This window comes from Balaenoptera ricei, chromosome 1 (genome assembly GCF_028023285.1).
Source record: "Balaenoptera ricei isolate mBalRic1 chromosome 1, mBalRic1.hap2, whole genome shotgun sequence".
NCBI classification, from domain to species: domain Eukaryota; kingdom Metazoa; phylum Chordata; class Mammalia; order Artiodactyla; family Balaenopteridae; genus Balaenoptera; species Balaenoptera ricei.
In genome coordinates, this window is record NC_082639.1 from 1,897,350 (window position 1) to 1,916,376 (window position 19,027).

The window sequence follows — 19,027 nt, forward strand, 5'->3', positions numbered from 1 at the left end:
AAGCCATTCTGAGAACATGGTTGGTTGACCGTGACCAGCGTGACACTCCCATTGCCCCGAGGCCCGGTCTCCCCTCTCACCAGGCTTTGCTGCAGCCTTACCGCAGGCGTGGGAAAATGAGGCCCAGGCCGGGATTCGGGGACAATCCCAAATATGTAGGGAACGCTGCTCTCCTGCAGGGCGTCCAGGCCAGACGAGACCACCTGTCAGGTGGTGGGAAAGCTGCTCCCGCCGTCCCGCTACAGGCTTAGAGCAAGGCCGCTGCTGGCCACTGGGCCTCTGTCCCCTGGGCCTGAGGACCGGCACCGCCACACCTGGCTCCCGCCAATGGAACCCCCCCAAAACCCAGCCAGAGCGCCAACAACAGTGGGTCCCCACCTTGTGTCCCGCCACGGCTCCCTGAAAACACGGCTCAAGGTCCCTCTGGGTGCAGCAGCCGTTTCCCTGGCAAACCTCTTGCTTCGCTCCGCAGAGAGCCTGCCTGGGCAAGACTGATATTGAGGGAAACAGCTCCTTAAATAGTTTAAGTAAGAAACGCGGAGAAGTCTTCAACATCCTTTGAAAGAGCAACCGACGGTCAGATGGCAGAGCCTGGCGGGACCTCAAGTCAACATCCGCCCGTTCATTCACTGGATCAGGGGACCAATCTGGCAGAGCCTCCTCTGCGCCGGCACTGTCCCCGGCACACAGCTTCACCCACAGGACGGGTAAGCCCGCTCTGCAGACCAGGGTTCCGGGCACACGGTGGTGAGACTTTGCCCAAAGCTCCCAAGTGGCCATCTAGCACATGGCCCCTCAGCTGTTCCCGCTGCACGTGTTTCTTGAGGACATACTGCGCACGGGGCTACAGCTGGGCTCTGAGCCCGCAGCTGTGACTGTCAGGCCCCTGCCCGTGGAGCCCCCTCCCGTCCGTCTCGTTCTGCTCGGGATGTTTTAACAAAAGTACCACAGACCAGGCTGGGCGTCCCGGGCACTGGTGAGTCAAGGCATGCTCCGAGGGGAGGGGGCTGTAGGGATTCCAGGGTGCGGATGGCTGGGCATGGGAGGGACCAGGGAGGTGACAAAAGTGATGTGTTTGGGGTATTTTTGAGGGAGAAGCATTAGTATATGGACACGAGGAGGCCAAGGCACCTGCGGGGGTAGCTGGGGGGTGCCTTTTGCAGGGGGAGCCTGGGCAAGCGGTGGGGCAGGTGGAGGTGGGGATGTTAGCTTGGTACTTGGTGCACCTTTCGCCTGAGATGCGCCAGGAATATCCCAGAGGACATCTGAGTACAGGGGAGCCTGGGGCTTGGGCGGCCATCTGGGAAGTGGGAACCCGGATGGGCTGGGAGGGAGCTGGGTGGCTCTGGAGCTCTGAGAGCAGGGGGAGGAGAGTGGGGGAGAACCCTGGTGCTGAGGGTGACAGGAAGATGGAACCAAACTGACTCTGGTCTAGGGACAGTGTGACCAACAGCCTGGACAAGAGCATTGTCCCCTGAGCTGAGATGCCAGGGACCTGTGGTTCAGGGGACCCACCTGAGGTCCTGGGAAAGGGGTGCTGAGTCGCCTTGGAGAGGGGGGTGAAGTCAACAGGACCAGCTTCCTGGTCTGGGGGCCCTGAAATGACAGGCATGACAGCGGCTCTGTGACAGCCTTGCCCAGGGGCCGCCTGGAGAAGGTGGACGGTGGGGTTCATCCCGAGAGGCAAGGATGGCAACTGCGGGTGGTTAATGGGGAGATGACAGCAGGCCCAACCGGAAGGGACTCGAGGTCCAGCCAGCGCAGCCCACCATGAACTCAGTGCCCACTGAGCCCCCCAGGACCCGTTTCCAGTCAGGGCCCCGGGCCCCTCATCTCTGTGATCCCCTCATGTGAGCCCACCCAGCTTGGCCAGCCAAGCTCCGGCCTCCTCCCTCTGCATCCCGAGCCCAGTGGCTCCAGCCCAGGTCAGGCCGTGAGGTCACTTTTTCACCAGGTCCCCGTCAACTGGAGCCCAGCCGGGGAGGCACGGGCGCACACGCCGAGTCAGCAAGAATGGCAGTAAGCTCCGGTCGTCCTAAACGCACATTTAATACCTATTTTCTTCTTGCTGCTTCAGAGGCTCAGAAATGGGCTTCACCCTTCAGCTGGTAATGAGAAGTTAATAAAAGTGGATTTTGTGCAAGGCTGGCCCTCTGACATCTTAATCTTTATTAAAGAGACGTAAACTTGCAAGGAATGGGCGGGCTTGCCCGGCACAGCCGGATGCCCGGAGAGGACGCCAGCACCGCACACCCTCCACCGTATCCGCCGCGGAACAAGTGCACGGACCCCCTCTGCCCTGGGTTCCCGCGCTCACCTCGGCAGACGCAGATCCATCATTGCCCCGGGAGCTGGACAGCCCCCTGTGAAAGAAGTGAAAGAGTGGGGGGGCGGGGGGCTGCCATCTCCTCTTCTCTCTTCTTCTTTTCTGTTGAAGTGAAATTCACAAAACATACAAATCCGTTCTTTAAAGTGAACAATTTTGTGGCACTTAGTACATTTGTGAGGCTGTGTAGGCACCACCCCTACCTAGTTCCAGGCACTCACTTTAGCCTTGAGGGGACCCCGTCCCCCACCCCCACTCCCCCGGCACCAGCCCACCTCTGTCTCCGTCTGTGGTTTGCATGTTCCGGACCCTTCGTATAAATGGAGTCCCAGTCGTGGCCCTTGCGTCTGAAGGTTTTCACGCAGCATCGTGTTTCCGAGGTTCACCCGCGTCGTAGCCTGTGTCGGTCCTTCGTTCCTTTTTGTGGCTGAGAAGATTCCACTGCGTGGATGGACCGCCACATCTTTACCCGTTCGTCCGTGGGTGGGCATCTGAGGTGCCCCATCTTTGCTGTTGTGACTAGGGCTGCAGTGAATGTGCTTGCTCCAGGGTCCAGGGTTTGAGCCCCTGATTTCCATTCTCTTGGGTAAATAGCTGGACTGGACCTGCTGGATCCTGTGGTGACTCTGGGTAACTCTGGGGGGGAACCGCAAGACTGTATCCCCAGTGGCTGCCCCATTTTACATTCCGGTGTCCACACTCTTTTGACCCAGAGCTGCTCTGAGAATGAGAATGGGCTCCGCAGAGTGGCTGAAGGGCCGACCCACGGACCCCTGGGTGACAAGAGCTCCTGTTCCCCCTTCTGCAGATGGGGTAGAGCAGGTACCAGCCCCTCCATCAGTGAGGAGGGGGTAGAGCAGGTACCAGCCCCTCCATCAGTGAGGAGGGGGTAGAGCAGGTACCAGCCCCTCCATCAGTGAGGAGGGGGTAGAGCAGGTACCAGCCCCTCCATCAGTGAGGAGGGGGCAGAGCTGGGTACCAGCCCTTCCATCAGTGAGGCGAGGCCTGGCCTGGCCCACAGGGAACCCCACGCATAGGATGAAGGACGTTGACACTGGTTCTAAGCGAGTCCTACAAGGAGGCCAAGCTGTCTTTTCAGGTCCTGCTTAGATCAGGGCCGGGTTTGCCTACAGCTTACAGACAACGTCCACGAGAACAAGCTGACCAGCCCTGACCCTAGGACACGGCCAGCAGGCGCCCATATCCCTGCTAGCCTGGATCCCAGGCCCTCTGACAGCGACCAGCCGTGGCTCCCATTCGTACACGTGTGTGAGCACGTGGTGAGCAGGCCTTGGGTGCGAGCCCGCCAGCCCCACGGTCCCATGTTCCCAGCAGCCCTGGGGCTTGAACAGGGCCACCCAGAGCCCCTGACCCCACTGTGGATGCAGGCCCAGCCCCTCGGCAAGCGTCAGGTGGGGTGCGCGTGTGCATGTGTGTTTGTCACTCGCTAATCCACCAGCAGAGGGGAAGAGTAGAGTCTTTGTCAGTCTCCAAGCAATTAGGATAATTAAAAAAGAAAGCTTATTGGGTAAACATGCTCTCAGATCGTGACCCCTTAATTAATGGACTACAGGGAGAAATTACAGCAGTGGCAAGATAATTAACACGTGCATTTAAAAGAGAACCGTGAGATGGGGTATCAGAGGACAGGACACCCGGCTGTGCAGGGCGGGCTCTGAGGGTGAGGGAGCCCCACTGGAGACTTACAGCTTGTGGTGGGCAGCCCTGGCCGGTGGGCGACCCCAAGGCCCCAACTACCTGGGGTAGGTCAGGGAAAGCCTGTCCCTTCGTAAAGAAAAATCCATGGTCCTCAGCAGAAACCACAGCCTCCACAGCGCTCACCTTCCCAAGTGAGGATGAAGAGGGTGGGGAAAGGGTATGGGCACTAGAGGGTCCTCCAAGGTGGGCCTTCCGCCTCCCAGCCCAGCCCAAGAGTTCACTGGGGCCACTAGGAGAGTCTAATCCTCCTAGAATATGGAAGCTGTAGGGCTGTCAGTGATGACCTGGTCCGGGACCCCAGCCCCCAGGCCCCCCAGTGCCTTGGGGGAGGGGAGACGTTCGCCTTCCCCATCCAATCCCAGCTGCTCTGCTTTCATCTCCAGCGTTATCCTGGTTCCGAGGCTGGCTGGGGGTCTGGCTGGGGGTGGTATTGCCTCCTGCTGGGGGAAAACCACTGACTACATGGACCTCGTCCAGACGTGCAAAGGCCCTGGGGCTGGAGACCCGCCCTGTGAGGTGCAGAGGCCCCGTGACCCGCTGAAGGCTCCCACCCACTAGGAGCCTTTCCTGGCAAGCAGGCCCACCAGACCCTGCTAGACACTTCGGAGACGGGGGTCTCAGAGATGGGGGTCTTGGGCATGTTTCTCGCTTTTTCGGCGGGGAGAACAGAGACACACAGGTACAGGTTTCGGGCTCAAGGGAGCGGAGCAGCTGGCAGTGGTGGAGAGCCTTGGTGGACGGGCCCGGGGAGGCGTGGCCGTGCGCCCTGCCCCACCAGCCCCGCCAGCGCGGGGAAGTCCTTCTAATTTTCAAGGGCAGTGGCTGTGCAGCCAGGCCCATCTGGGGTCCTGGAAGTCTCAAGGTCAGAATCAAAAGCCCAATCCCCCTGTGCCAGATATCTGAGAGGAAGGAGCCGAAAGCATCCCCCCAAATTATGGAGGATGCCCCCCACATCTTACCCGCCGGTGGGAGGGCTCTTCTGTAGTCGTCACAGACCCTAGAGGTGCCAGCAGGCGGGGACTCCCTGATGGCTGATTGGCCTCGGAGAACAGCAAACGGCAAAAGTTTGGGGTCAAGAATTCACTCTCAAGTCACTGCCAACCAAATCCAAGAATGACAACAAGACGGTAGCCCTTGGGAGCTCCGCCCAGCGAGAGGCTGTGGTCACCCAGGTCCTGCAGGCGGCCGGGGACAGGGCCAGGCTCAGCCCCTGCTGCCAGGAGGCCTTGGCCTCAGAGCTGCCTGTGGCCGTAAATCAACTTACCACCCAATGAACCGGCCGGAGACGGAGGCCAGCAGGTGGAACCAGCCTCTGGGACTGCACGGAACCTGGGCCGTGTCTCTCAGCTCCGGTTCTGGGGCGAGGCCAGGCCGTCCGTCACGGTCAGCTGGAGGTGGACCTGGGTGGCAGGGAAAGGGTGCTCCTGCTTCAGAGGCCAAGTGACCCTGGCTTCACCTTGGCCTGGGTCTGCCCGTCCCTGCCTTCGGACATACGGTGTCTCCTTCTCTTCTCTGCCCCCTCCACACACACCCCACCCTCAACTCCCTGACCTGCAGGTGGGAGGGGCTGGGCAATCACCTCCTCGACGCGCCCCCCCCGCCACGTGACAGCCGAGGCCCCTGTAAGGAGACCAAGTCCCCACGCAGGTGCCCCCGCTTGCCTGTTCGCTCTTTCGGGGGCAGCTGTCTGACCAGGGCTGGTCAGGTTGGGACCCAGTGCCCTCGTGGGCTGCAGGAGGATGGCAGATTCTGGAAGCTTCCAGAGACGGCCGGCGCCCAGGAAGTGCTCCAGCCCTGGGGTATCTGGCTCACAGTTTCCTTCAGGGCAGGTTCTACAGGGACTGTTTTCGTGGCCCAGGAGCGCATCGTCAGCTCGCATCTGCAGGGGGTCTGAGCAACTGGAGCCTGTGCATCTCGGGTCCCCCCAACCCCCGTCTCTGATCAGGGGCTGGATGCATTTTCACTTGGCAGTTCTCAGGACTCAGGAATAAAAACCTCAGCAGGCGAGGTGCTGGGCTCTCCGCTGAGCACGTGCATAGCCGGCGTCATGCAGCCCGAGCTGTTGATCTCCCCTGGGACCTGCTGCTCCATCCACGCGGGGTCTGGCCCCCAGGGAGCTGGCGGAAGGCTGGGATCCTGGAAGGGGCTCAGGACACACCAGCTCTGGGGGTTCAGCCCCCCGTGGCCCACCGATCGTCATGTTTCCCCTGGGACACAGGTGTGGATTTTAGAATAACTGGTGTATCGGCTGCATGTCCTTAGTTGTGCATTAGTTGAGGGCGATTCAAAAGCTCTTGATGTGATGCTGGGTTTCTGGGAGGCACTAAGCCGGCTCTGGGGCTGCTGCCTTAACGTGGGTGTGGGACCACTGTTCCAGGCCTGGACCAGGTGGGCAAGGCCACGGCCTCCTCCCTGCCCTGTGCCCCCAGCCCCAAGGGTGAGGAATGGCCCCATCCCCGTGCCCTCTGGGGCAGTGGCCATGTGAGCTGTGCCCGTGAAGGGACAGTGGGACCAGGCCTGGGCCCTGGGAGGGGGGTGGGCACCTCAAGCCTCAGGTGTCTCGCCGGCCAAATAGTGGGGACTGTGGTCATGGGTCGTGTCACGTCACCCTCCTGGCCTTGCACTGAGGACTGAGCAGGGCACACGAGGCCATGATGGCATGGCCAGGACCTGCCTTTCCTCTGAGAGAGTCGGGGGTCCCTTCTCCATGCCTTGTCCCCCTCACTGGATCTGCAGGGACAGAGTGACCCCCGCCGCCAACCCAGGGGACCCCACACATGGTGTGAGACAGACCTACCGTCCACAGGGTGCCCTCAGCGCTGGGAGGCGAGGCCCACAGCATTCCTGGGATGAGCTTTGTGGCCCCAGCCTCTGGATCGGGTCCAAGGTGGGGCGGGGTCTCCCTGCATCCGTCCATCCATCTGCTTGTTCACTGACCACGTCTCTGTGCACCCGCGTGGCCTATGTGGCCCTGCCCTCAGTCTGGGTTCACCTAAATTAGTGGACGGAGCCAGAGTTCACGGTGCTGGGGGCAGAGGGGCAGCAGGCCGTTTGAAGGGAGGTGTGGGCAGTGCTGCGGAAGCTTCCAGGTGGGGATGGCTTGGGCAGGACCTAAAGGGTGGAGTAGAGACCATCAGGAAGGGTGTTCTCGAGGGGAACAGAATATGCGAAGGCCGCCCGTCTGGGACACAGGGAGGGGCAGAGTGACGGGAGGGGCAGCAGGGCCCCGGCGCCACGTCAGGCAGCCACGTGCTGGTGATGGATGTGGAAGCGGGGACCGCTGTGATGAACCTGTGGCCACTCCCCCAGCAGCCTGGGGTCCGGAGTGTGGAGACCCTTGTTGGTCCCTGGGACCAGCTCCAGGGACGGCGTGGTGACACGTGAACTGGGCAAACCCTCAGGTCTCCAAGAGTCCCAGCCAAAGTAGGACGCCCCCTTACATGGGGAGCTCTGTCTCTTCCACGGAAAAGAAAGACTCCAGGCAAACAGGATAAAATGTCAACAATCGTCGACAGCAGTGTTTTCCGTGGTTCCGTGTTCTTTGCTGTATTATTCGATTCCCTTTTGATATAAACCAAGACTCCAGTCAAATCTGGGGAAGAGATTAGAGCAGGAGAGAAGCCCGTGTACACTGATTCACCCTCTTTCTTGGGGCTGTGACTCCCCCTCCCCAACCCCAGGGATGTCCCTTGAGTCAGATTGTGCCTTGGTGCAGGGAGAGGCCGGGCCATCGCCTGAGCCTGGGCAGGTAGCCCGGGTCCGCTGCTGCCAGAGGGGCAGCAGGACCTGCATGGGAGGGCATGCCTTCGGAATGGAAAGACAGGGCAAAGCGCCCTCCCCAGAAGCAGAAAGGAGTCCAAGGGCAGGACGTGGAGGGGGGGCGCAGCATGGCTTAGCAGGTCCTAACCCTGTTCACACCCATCTGATCCCTTGTTTCTTCTGAACCAGGAGAAAGGGGCTCACAGAGGGGTGGGGGCTGCCTCCCGGGTGTCCCAGTGGCCAGAAGAACAATGGATGCTCTGCCATGGGAGGGGGCTTTGGGGGCAGAAGTGGTGAGTGGGGGGACCCCCTTCCACGTCTACTGTGATCCTACCCAGGGTGCCCTGAGAGCCCTCTGATCCCCGTGTGTTCAAGTGTGAGTGTGTGCATGCACGTGTGTGTGCATGTGTGCGGGTGGTGGGTAAGTGTGGGCACGTGTGTGCATGTGTGGATGGGGGGGCATTTGTCCGTGAGTGTGGGTGGACAGACTGTGCGTGTGCCCCGTGTACTCACGCGCACATGGGTGGGTGTGCCTGAGCGTGTGCACAGGTGTGGTGGTGTGTGTCCCAAGTGCAACGCCCTCGCCATAGACTCAGCGCTGGGGAAGGAAGGAAGGGAGGGAGGGAGGGAGTGAGGGAGGGAGGAAGGAAGGAAGGAAGGAAGGAAGGAAGGAGCCGCTAAAAGTGAAGCAGTCACATCCATCTCTGATTAACGAATTAGGATCCGAATTTTTAACTGATTGAGTACATTAAATAGAAAGTCCCCCAAAAAGAAAGGGGAAAAAAAAGACTAATGCAAGACACTTCTCAAAGCGTCTTTAATAAAAAGTGTATTTGGGATTTGACCGTAATGGCTATCCTTGCTTGCCAAAACCTGTCGCCCTGGCAGGTAACTCTCATCAAGCATATCTGAAATGGTACCTAAATGAATTAGCAATAAAATGGACTTAGGCCGAGCAGTGGGGACCTCCATTAATCTCGGGTTAATCACTAAAGAGGTGCCATTCACTCTTCTTAAGAAGTCACATTTTTCTCCCCTTGCTGGCGACCAGATTTCATAAAGTAACATATTTCTAATGAAAGGTCTCTGCTTGAATTAAACCCTGAAGGTTTATGCAGATTTCGTGTTTGATTACTGCCGGCTGCGGAAGGGAGGCCCTCTCTGAAAGGGCCCCAGCGTGCAGTTCATAATATTCTTTGAAACAAAATAGTGCACTTGTGCTTAGTGGCTTTAATCAGCCCTGACTTTTCATAGTCAAACAATAGCTAATTACAGTAACACCTGCCTTCCAGGCCCTGTCACAGGGGCTCCTGCCAGAGAGCGGCCTTGTCTCCGAGCTGCGTGATTATTACAGACTCTGCACAGAGTAACTAACTGACACTCAGCAAGTTTGGTAGCCATTAGGAAAGGTTTATTTTGCTGCCGCATTGCTGGCTTTTCCATTCCATTCTTCTCCTTTGTGTTTTTGGGGGGCAGGGAGGAAAGAGAAGGGGCCTTGGGCCTGGGTCAGGGCTCGGGTGCAGGACTCGCACAAACGTTGTGCATTTGCTCCTTTGGGCTTGAGATTTAGAAATGGGTGTTCTGGTGCGGGGACCCGCACATCCCGGCCGGGGGCCAGGGAGGACCCACCCACCCAGCAGCACCCCGTCTCAGCTTCCTTGGGTGCAGCGTTGTTTCACATGAAATGCTCCGCGACGCACGGGGAGACTGGCCCAGTGGAAGTCATAGATTATTATCTCGTTAAAGTCTTTCTTTTCTCATTAATTTTGCCTGGCAAATGAGCCTGCGTTTTCCAGAACCCAGCCACGTGAGTAACATCGGGCTGTCAGCCGTGGGCTTGACGGCGCCTGTAACAAGTTCCTGGAAATGAACAAGGGACGTCAGTGATGACAAAGTGATGGGTGTCCTGTCCCCCGGGCCCCCCGCCCCCGGCCCGCACCCCTCCTCACAGCTGCCTGTTCCTGGCCCCCCATCGCCCCCGTGCCCCTTTGGCAGGCCCCCTAAAGAATGACAGAGATGGAGTGAGGAGGAGGGTCCAGCTGGGCCCGTCCAGGGGCGCAGTTACAGACCGGCGGTCATCACATGTGCCAGCGGTAGGCTTGTCTGCTCCTTGACGACGGCCTCATCACCCCGTCCTGCCACTGGGAGGGCTTTTTTGGGGGACAGTTTGGGACGCAGCTGTGGACCAGAGGCTGGACTAGCCCTGCCCGCTTTCCAAGTCCCTCGGGGACTCCATCCAGTTTCCTTGAGGAAGGATGCTGCTGGGACTCCTCCCGTACTCTGGGTGACCTTCACTGGCAGGGGGCGGGGGGACGTGAGAACAGGGAGGCAGAGCCAGGAAGCCACCCCAAACCGGGAGAGCCCTGCGCACCATAGCGGCCCTTCCGGACACTCCCAGGGAGGCCCGCCAGCTTCCCTGCTCGGGACCAGAGCGTCCCAGGCGCACCGAGCCACCTGCTCTGTGGCCAAGACAGAGTTCCCTTTCGCCTGCGGTCAGCGCGCTCGGCGAGGGTGTGTGCACACACGTGAGCACACGCGTGCCTGCGGAGCCGCATCCCGGGTCCCTCTCAGCTGCGGGTGCCATTTCCGTTCCCCTGGTTTTGGTCTCTGGACACTGCACGGTGTTGACAATTACCCACAGCCAGGACTTGCCAAAACCTGGAGTTGAAAGGCTTCAAGGAGGAAAAAAACAACTGGAAAGCTGTTTTCTGTTAAGGCAGGTTTATTTTTCCTAGCAATTATGTCTGACTAAAATGTCCTTGAGCGGGAGGCACTTCCCCAAGAAAGGTCTGATTCATCTTGGCCTGGACAGCGAGAGTGGCGGCCCCCGTTCCCACACCCCTCGGGCCTCAAGCTCCTAGCCAGGGGCTCTCCGCACTCGCCCACGATGGGAGCCCCGGGCCCAGAGCAGCCACCCCCGTGACGGCCCAGAAACCACGCTTCGGTGGAGGGAGCGCCCGCCTGCACAGGGCTCTCGGGGACCCGTCCAGGATGGGGGCAACTGCTAGGATCTGGAAACTCAGCAGCTGGCCCTGCCCAGGGAGCTGGCCTTGCACAGCCGGCCGTGCGAAGCAGACACGAGGCAGCGACCCTGACTCACCTTGGCAGGAAGGCCAGCTGCCCCGACTCCTGCGATGTCTATCCCCGGCTGTCTCCGCTCCCCGGCCTTCAGGTAGCTCAGGACTTGGGTCCCAGAGAAGCAGCAGGGCCTCCTCCGGGGGGTCAGTGGCTTGGCCCCAGCCCTGTCTCCACCGCCAGTTCCAGGTCTGTGAACAAGGCCATCGCGGAGAAACACCCCGCGTCCTGATTCCTCCCTGGGGAGGGAACCTCCTCCCACGCCCAAACTATCCCTCCGCCGTGCTGATCTGGCATTTTCCACCCCCGGGGCCGCCTGCCAGGGCCCCGAGGCCAGCCTGGTCACGGAAGGAGCGAGCGTGAGGCAACGGGGCCTGCACAGCCTTCAAGTTGAGCATTCAACACGCCATCCTCCCCAGGCCGCCCCTCGCCCGCCCAGCACTGACCCCCGGCCTCCAGGCCGCCATCTGCCTCTCGTCTCCCGTGTTTGCCTGCCCCGATCAACGTGATTGATCATCTCGGCGGCCACAGGTTGGTCATAAAGCCATTCCAAGAGCCTCTTGCATTTCCTCCGGGCCCCGTTGGCATGACAGGCCTTGACATCGGCCATTCGTCACCTGCTGCCTGTGGTCACTGCACACGACGGCCGGCAGACAGACAGGAACCAGGCTTCAGGAGGGGCTGGCCCACAGCCGGGGTGGCGTGGGCCAGACGGATGTGTCTGCCTTCCGTCGGACCCGCCGGAAGGTTGGGACAGTGCCCCATCCCCGGGGCCGGCTGCCCTGGACCAGGTGCCACCGGGGACGCCACCCAGCACCACGGGCTTGGCCCTCCCCACAGGGCCACTGGCATCCACCCTGCACACCTGGGAGGGCGGCTGGGAGACCAGAGGGCAGATCAGCGGCACGGACCCCCGGGGGCCCTGCGCAGGTCCCGCCCCCTCCGCAGAGCACCCCCTCAGGCTTCTCCTAGGCATGTTGTTCCCTGGACGTGTCTGCAGAGACAAAGGAGCACAGTGAAGGGACGCCTCTGGCTGGCCTAGGGACGGGGTGGGTGCAAATGTCTCCAACACTGGGGCCTGGGCATATCGGGAGACCCCCAGAGCTGGGGGGTGAGTCCCTCCACACACACATGTGCACACACTCAGGCACACAGGCGCTCGCCCTCCTAAGATCGTGAACCCCATGCTCTGGGAGCTGTGCGTGAACCAATGCTGCCGTCAGGCCAGGGAGTCCTGTAACCCAAAAAGGAGAGAGGCCAGAGCAGGCGTTTGGGGATGCAGACTCCGGGGACCTCAGGAACCGTGTCTGGGGGCTTCCTAGCTCACATCGAGATGCTCCTCTTGGTCACCACGGCCCCGCGCCCCCCCACCAGCCAGGGGCCCCGAGGCCCCGGCATAGCCGGCCTCTCCGTCCTCATGGTCCTTGCCTGGTCCTCGACCCGTTCCCTGCCGTGGCAGAGAAAATCTTTCGAGGCCTCTCCCCCAACACCCTACTCCCTCCCGTGGACCACCTCCCAGCGCGATGGCCTTTCCCAGGGATGGCCTGGTGCTGCCTCTTAGGACAAGCACCGCAAGCCCCCTGCTGTTTGGATGCCATACGGGGGACGAAATAAAGACCTGCTGCAGGTCGGACCCCAGCAGCAGCCTGCAGAGCGCCGGTGGCCAGTGTGATTTCATGTCGAAGCAGGACGTCCCCGCAGCAGCACTTAATTGACCACTGCAACCCTGGTGGCGTTTGGAGGCCCCCGCCGTGCACCACACAGAGCACAATGGTCGGCAAGCTTGACGCATCGGGGACGTCCCTGTGCTGGCACGAGACACCTGCCCACAGCCTGGGGGTCCCGTCGGCGACCACAGTGAGCCAGGACGCCCAGCGGCCGCGGACGGACCACCGGCTGTGGAGCTGTGGCTGGATGTTGTCGGGGGCATCTCAGTGCAAGGCCTACCCTTGAGGTCTGCATCCTCAGCGACCCGTAGAATACTGACCCCCGGGAGCTTTTCCAAATGCATCAATCAATTGACCGATGGTGTGTTTCAGGAGATGCATCTCAATTCAGAAAACCTCTGCTGGTCTAAAAACAGAGATCTAGGAGGGGAGGGAGAAACCCACAGCACAAACCACCCAGGCACCCCCATCTCCCGATGGCCAGGCTCTTCAAAGCCCCCCATAGGCTCTCCAGCCCCGCCCCTGTATTTCCCGCCCCAGCTGTCAGCGCTGCAGCTGGTCTTGGGGAGACCTGGGCATACAGTGTGCTTTCTGTGTGTCTTCCTCAGCCTCTCGCTGCTGTCACGGCCGGGCTGTGCATTCCCTCTGTGCTGTCTTTGCAAAGAAAGGAGGTGTGGAAGCTGCACCCGTGGCCACCAGAGCGGCTCTGGGCCCCTGAAGCGTGGGGATGGGGAGGCTGTGGTGGGAACCTTCCTGCCCAAGGGCCTGCGGTCACCGCGGCCCCACAGCCCTGCTTGTCCGCCCAGAAGGGCCGGCGGTGTCTCGACCTGGGTCCAAGCGGCAGGGCAGGGCCCTCTGTCCGGCAGGTGCAATGTGACCGGAGCAGGGATTAGCGCAGCCTGAGGCCAGGCCCAGGGCACAGCTGGAATGGGGGTAAATGCCCTCGTGTCAGACCCTTATAGAGAGAGGCGAAGGGCAGGGCGTTCAGAGGGCCCGAGCTGGACGGGTCTCGGCCGCCCGCCCCAGTGACGGTGCAGGCAGGCCCGGAGGAGCGGCTCCCGCACCTGAACCCCTGCCCCGGGCTGGCTTTCTTCCGACCTGCCCTGGCCGGAGCTCTGTCTATGGCCAGAGGAGAGGAAAGACAGTGGAAAGTAAGGACCTCTGAGAAAGAGGCCTGAAGTCTGCCGGCTGGGCCCTTCCGGCCGAGGAAATGGGGCAGCTGGGGAGGTGGGTCCTGCAGGAGGCCCGGGAGGGCAGAGTGAGGGGATGGGCAGAGAGAGGGGGACAGGAACAAGGAGGGAGGGCAGGACACAGGGGGCTCTGCCCCATCCCCTGCCCAGGCTCCCACAGAGGGGAGCCCGCCCAAAGGCCCATCCGTGGCCTGGAGCTAAGGTCAGGCCGGGGACCACCAGGGGAGGTGCCAGGGAAGCCAGCCCGTGCCTAGCACGTCCCCTGAGCAGTGTCACCCAGATGGCCAGCCAGCGCAGAACCACCAGGCGCCCACCACCGAGGGGGTTGGATGTTTTCTCCATTACGTCACCGGGAAAGCATGAGCCCCGTTAGGACAAAACCTTGTGGAATCCCGAATCTCTTAAAAGGAATATTGACTTATCTCCCAATCATGATAATAACATATATGCTTTGTGAAGCAAGCAGGGGAAAAACACAAAGATCGTTTAAATAAGAAAATCAAAACTACCCATGATTCCTCTGCTAATCTATAAAGACAAACACTCAAGCCCTAGGAAGAGAAACTCAATTTCACTGTCAGCACTAAGCCAGTGAGCGGCCGCCGGCAGTAGCTGAATGTGTGTCCATGGTCAGGTGCGTGCCTACCTGTGCGCACAGGTGTTTGCGTGTGCATGTGTGGCCAAGGGCGGTGCAGGCGTGTACACACGTACTTACCAAGTCTGCGTACTCACAGCCGAGATCAACCTCAGACCTTCGCCTCCTCCACTTACCCTGGGGTATTGCCAGGGGATATTGCCCTATGGCTTTAGCGCTTTTGCATTTTAGGTTCTGCAATGGCTGTCGGGGGTGATGGTGTAGCATCACTGGACAGCCAGCTAGACCGACGACCTTCTCAGAGGCTGTCACTTATCACTCAGGGACCGCCGTCTCACCTGGGCAGGTGGACCTGGGAGGGTGGGAAGGGCTCTGTGGCAGTCTCATCTCTTGCGCGCAGAGGAAGTGGTTTTCTCTCAGTCTCCCCGCCTCCCCGCGGCCCCCCAGCTTCAGCATCCAGCCCCACATCTGGAAGCATCCACGTTAGGACCTCAGGGCTCCCATCACCCGCTCTGTCTTGACGTGATGGGGTGCAGGTGCAGCCGCTCCCCAGCTCCCACCAAGGGCTCTTCCTTCAGTACTCACTGGCACCAACTAAAACCTTTGCTGAGGTCTGAAGCAAGCGTTTAGCTTTGAAAATAATCAATACTAAGAACAAGGAAGCTTGGGCAGGACCAGTTCCTGGGGCGAGTAGGAAGCAGGGTGGACGGGCTTCCCTGGGGTCGCCTGCTCACTCTTAGAACCAGAGGTCCAGGAGGAACCAGGGCCGGGTTCCCTCGGCACGCCGGGAGGGAAGGAAAATCTCTCAGGGACTCAGGCAGAATTTGGATGAATCACTTGGAAACAAAGGGGAGGATTTTGAGGTGCAATTGAAGTCACCGAGGTGGTTCCTTCCGAAATTCCAGGAGCAGAGCAGGGAGGCTGGCTCTGGCCGGGAGGCGGGGGGGCGGGGGGCACTGCCACACACCTTCCCAGCTCTTCCCATGCTAGCAGCTCTACACTGGGCAAGTCCCCAAGCTCTCCAAGTCTAAGTCACGCGTCTGTGAAGTGGGGACAATGCCATCAGCCTCCCGGGCGGCCGAGGAGGTACAGTGAGGCTGATGTACAGCCCGGGGCACTGGATGCAGAATCGGGCATGTTTGGCATCCGGTCACCAGAACGGTGCTGCCAGGTACCCAGGTGTTCTCTTTAACTGTGAATTTTGCCGTTCTGTCCTGCTGGTTCCCCTCCGTCTCCACCTGAGGACACGCCTGTGGGACCTGCCAGTATAGACGACGTGTCTCAGACTGCGGCCAAGTCAGCCACGAACCCAGAGCCGTGGCATGTGCAGGGTCCCCCGAGAGCCTGGTGATTCAGACGTGGCTCTGACGGCAGAATCTTTTTCTGTCACTGCTAGTTCCAGGCCCCCAGAGCCCAGCCCGAACATAGTAGGTGTGCAGTGGATACTTTCTGAATGAATTCACAGGGCCAGGAGCAGGTTGGGTACCCTGGGAACGTGATGCTGGTGCAAGTTCTGTGGCAGAACATTTTCAGGGGCTCCGAAGGCCCCTTGAGACGCAGGCCTGAACCTCCCAGGGGGTTTAGGCATCTTTTAGGCCTTCTGTGCGGCCAGAGGTCCTCGGAGGTGGCCTTCAGCAGAGGGCCCTATTTTCTAACCATCACTTCCTCACGTGCATTCATCGACCCCACATTTGCCCGGGTCCCAGGCCCAGCCCCTGGCATGGAACCACCCACTCTCTCTTTTACCAAGGAAGCCCCTTTGGACTTGCAAACGGAAAGCATCTGAAACTACTATCCAACTTGGCTCTCCTCTCCTACCTATAAACAGGCTGCTCCGTGTATTCTCAGAATGTTCTAGATGAGGAATGTGTTTGGGGCTGGCTTTGGCACGCAGACATTTCCATGGAGAGGTCGGTAAGTGCCAGGCTCTGGCACTTCCCCTGGGGACGCAGGCTTGGGGGGGCTGTCTGTGAGCCAGGCAGAGGCTCCCAGCTCCTTGACCCAGAGACCCAGCCCCCAGCTCTGGCGCTCAGGCTGGTGACTGGCCACCCCTGGTAGTCTGGGGGAGCCTGGACCCTGGGATGCCTTGTCGGCGGGGCCGGCTCTGCCAGGGCCTCTGTTTCGGGAGGCCCCTCCCTCGGCCCTGCCCCTCCCCGCAACCACGGCAGGCTGTCCACCCTCGAGGAGGAAGGTTGCCTCCTACGAGATGGGGGCGGGTCTTAGGAGTAAAGGTCACTGAGGTCCCCCTGGAGCCCGGTCTTGTGTCTGGAAAACACCTGCGGAGAAAGCCAGCGGCCTGTGTCCACGTGGGGCTGGGAAGTCTGCCGATTGAAAGCTTGGTTATTACGGCTTGAGTTGCTGCGTGTGTAATTCTTGGTAAACCTGGATTCATTCCCTCCCCAGGTGAACTGACCACCCCTGGTGTCCCCCCAGGCCACATTTTATTTGTCTGAAACATGGGAGGGGCCGGGGTACGCCGAGATGGGGGCATCTTTCCCCCAAGGCCCGGGTTAGGGTCGAGGTCCTATCAGGGCAGGTTGTGGCGGCGATTTCCCTTTATTTTCTCCTGCATTCCCCTTGATATTGGGTCATCTCTCAGTGAGCATAGCCCAGGTCTTTGTAACATCCTCTGCTAGAGAAAAGGTGAAGCCCTGGGGGACCAGGTGGAGGGGAGAACCTTATCAGCACGCGTGGGCTTCCCTCTGTCCTTCCCTACACCGTATTTTTGGGGGAATCTGGCCCAGTGGTCCGGGCGTGGGTGCCCATTAGCCCCGAGATGCCGCCACAGGGGGACTTCCCCGCCAGGGAGGTGCCAGGGCAGGGGGCACACAACTCAAGTTCTGAGGGGTGACACTCGGGTGAGAACCCAGCTCCCTGCCTGGGGGTGCAGGAGCATCTCAAGACTCCAAGCTCGCAGGGCCCGGCAGGTGGGACCCAGTTGCTCCGTGTGACAGGCAGCAGGCGGCCTGGGGGGACCCGAGGGGTGGTCCTCTTGCAGCCCGGGCCCAGGCCCGCAGGGGCCGGGGCTGCTACCAGGCTGCCAGCCGCTGGGGTGAAGGCGCCCTCTATCGCCGGCTTGGGGGACGTCTTGTCTCCAAAGCCCGGCAGCCCCGAAAGCCTTTGCAAACCAGCATCAAATGCCCCGGCTTCCCCAGACGTGATCTGCCTTTGGGGAACCTTTAAAATAAAGAGTCAAGCGTTTCCAGCTCCCATCTGACTTTTAATATAAACCGTGTGGTTCTTGCAGCATGAGTGTTTTTCAGAGCATTTAAATGGTTGTGTTTACCTGGGGATGGGAGGGAGGGAGAGGCATACGGACCTTCTGTTAAGTCAGTTTTCGTAGAAAAGCAGTTGAAGATACGGCCAAAATGATGAACTGGTTTCCCAGTGGCCTGGAATCCTGTCTAGAACAAAAGCGCTTCAGAAAGCTCTGGAAGCAGCAGAGATGGGGGCACACCTCCCAGAGCGGGCTTACCCTCACATCTCTCGGCGCAGCATTTTGTGGGGCTGGGGTCCTCGGGCTCATCCGTGGCGGCACAGTAGCCGAGCAGGGACAGAACAAACAGCCCATAAGGCTTTCCCGTCCAGCTTGGGGAGACAACGTTTCCTCTCCAGGTTCGAAACTGCCTTTGTGTGTTCAGACATCATCTTTAGACGCTTTATGGAGGGTTTGGGGGTTGTTTTTTTTGTTTGTTTTTTTTTTTGGTTTCTAAAATGTCAGTTTTCCACCTGGAGGCAAACGGATGATTTTTTTTTTCCTCCGAAGCAATTTGTTTATCATTCTAGTGACTCACTGCAGGGACGGTTATGACCTGGAGCGTTGGTCTGGTTTTCCTGGCTGGACAAGTGGATGCCAGCCCCACACGTGGGCCTCACTGGGCAGACGAGCCGTGTGGGCAGCACAGGGGCCCTGAGGGCTCCGGAGGTGGAGGGCTGTTTGCCAGGGCGGGATTCACAGCGAAGGCTCCTCCCGAGGATGGGGGGCACCAAGGTCCCCCAGCGGCAGGACAGCATGGGAGGTGCAGATTGGCTGGGGGCCGGGGAGGGGAGCTACGCAGTCACGGACCAACCTGTGCTCGTGACAACGACGCTCTCCTGAAATATTGGATTGGGTTCTGGAGAGACCGTGGGAGGCCTTCCAGGTTCCAGGGATGTCAAGACCTTGTCAGACAAGCTGTGCATCCGTGGGAGCCTCTGAGCAGCCTGAACCTCGTTTCCAAACTGCTCCGGTCCCGCTAACCTCCGGGCTGCACCAGCACGGGGCCCTGGGCTGACAAAATCGGGCTCCACACAACTCAAACTGTTTAGATTTGTAACAGCCCTGGAAGCATTGCCAAGGCACGTGGGATCAATGCTGTCGGCTGAGATCTTACGAGTCACACGCTTGGGAATCAATTTGCGGAGGACGGACACAGCCTCCGCGATGGGGGCGTGTAACCCAGCCCAGAGAGTAGATCCCACCCACTCACCCCAGCCGACCCCCCGGAGCCCTGGAGAGGCTGCTGGGATTGTTGTCAGGTGCTGTGTCTGTTGGCATGTGGGTCCCTGTCCTCTTCTGGTGTCAAGCAGTCGGGACAGCTTGGGTTCCCCAGAGACCCTCACCCTGGGAGAATGGGGACGCAATCTTGACACAGACCATGGTCTTTAGACCAAGTTCGTGGCCTTATGATGGGACACGGATGGTCCGCCTTGGGCC

The 19,027-nt window shown here is 60.1% G+C and overlaps 1 protein-coding gene and 1 long non-coding RNA gene across 5 annotated transcripts in view; one reads left to right on the top strand and one right to left on the bottom strand.

The window, feature by feature from the left end:
• PRDM16 (PR/SET domain 16) overlaps positions 1 to 19,027 on the top strand; it is a 330,283-nt gene that overhangs the window by 175,228 nt on the left and 136,028 nt on the right. The gene's annotated exons all lie outside the window — the stretch shown is intronic.
• Positions 2,122 to 5,183, bottom strand: LOC132347689 (uncharacterized). Its single transcript, XR_009497263.1, has 3 exons — positions 5,005 to 5,183; positions 2,602 to 2,962; positions 2,122 to 2,428 (listed from the first exon to the last, which is right to left on the bottom strand). It is a non-coding gene; the product is annotated as an uncharacterized LOC132347689 (long non-coding RNA).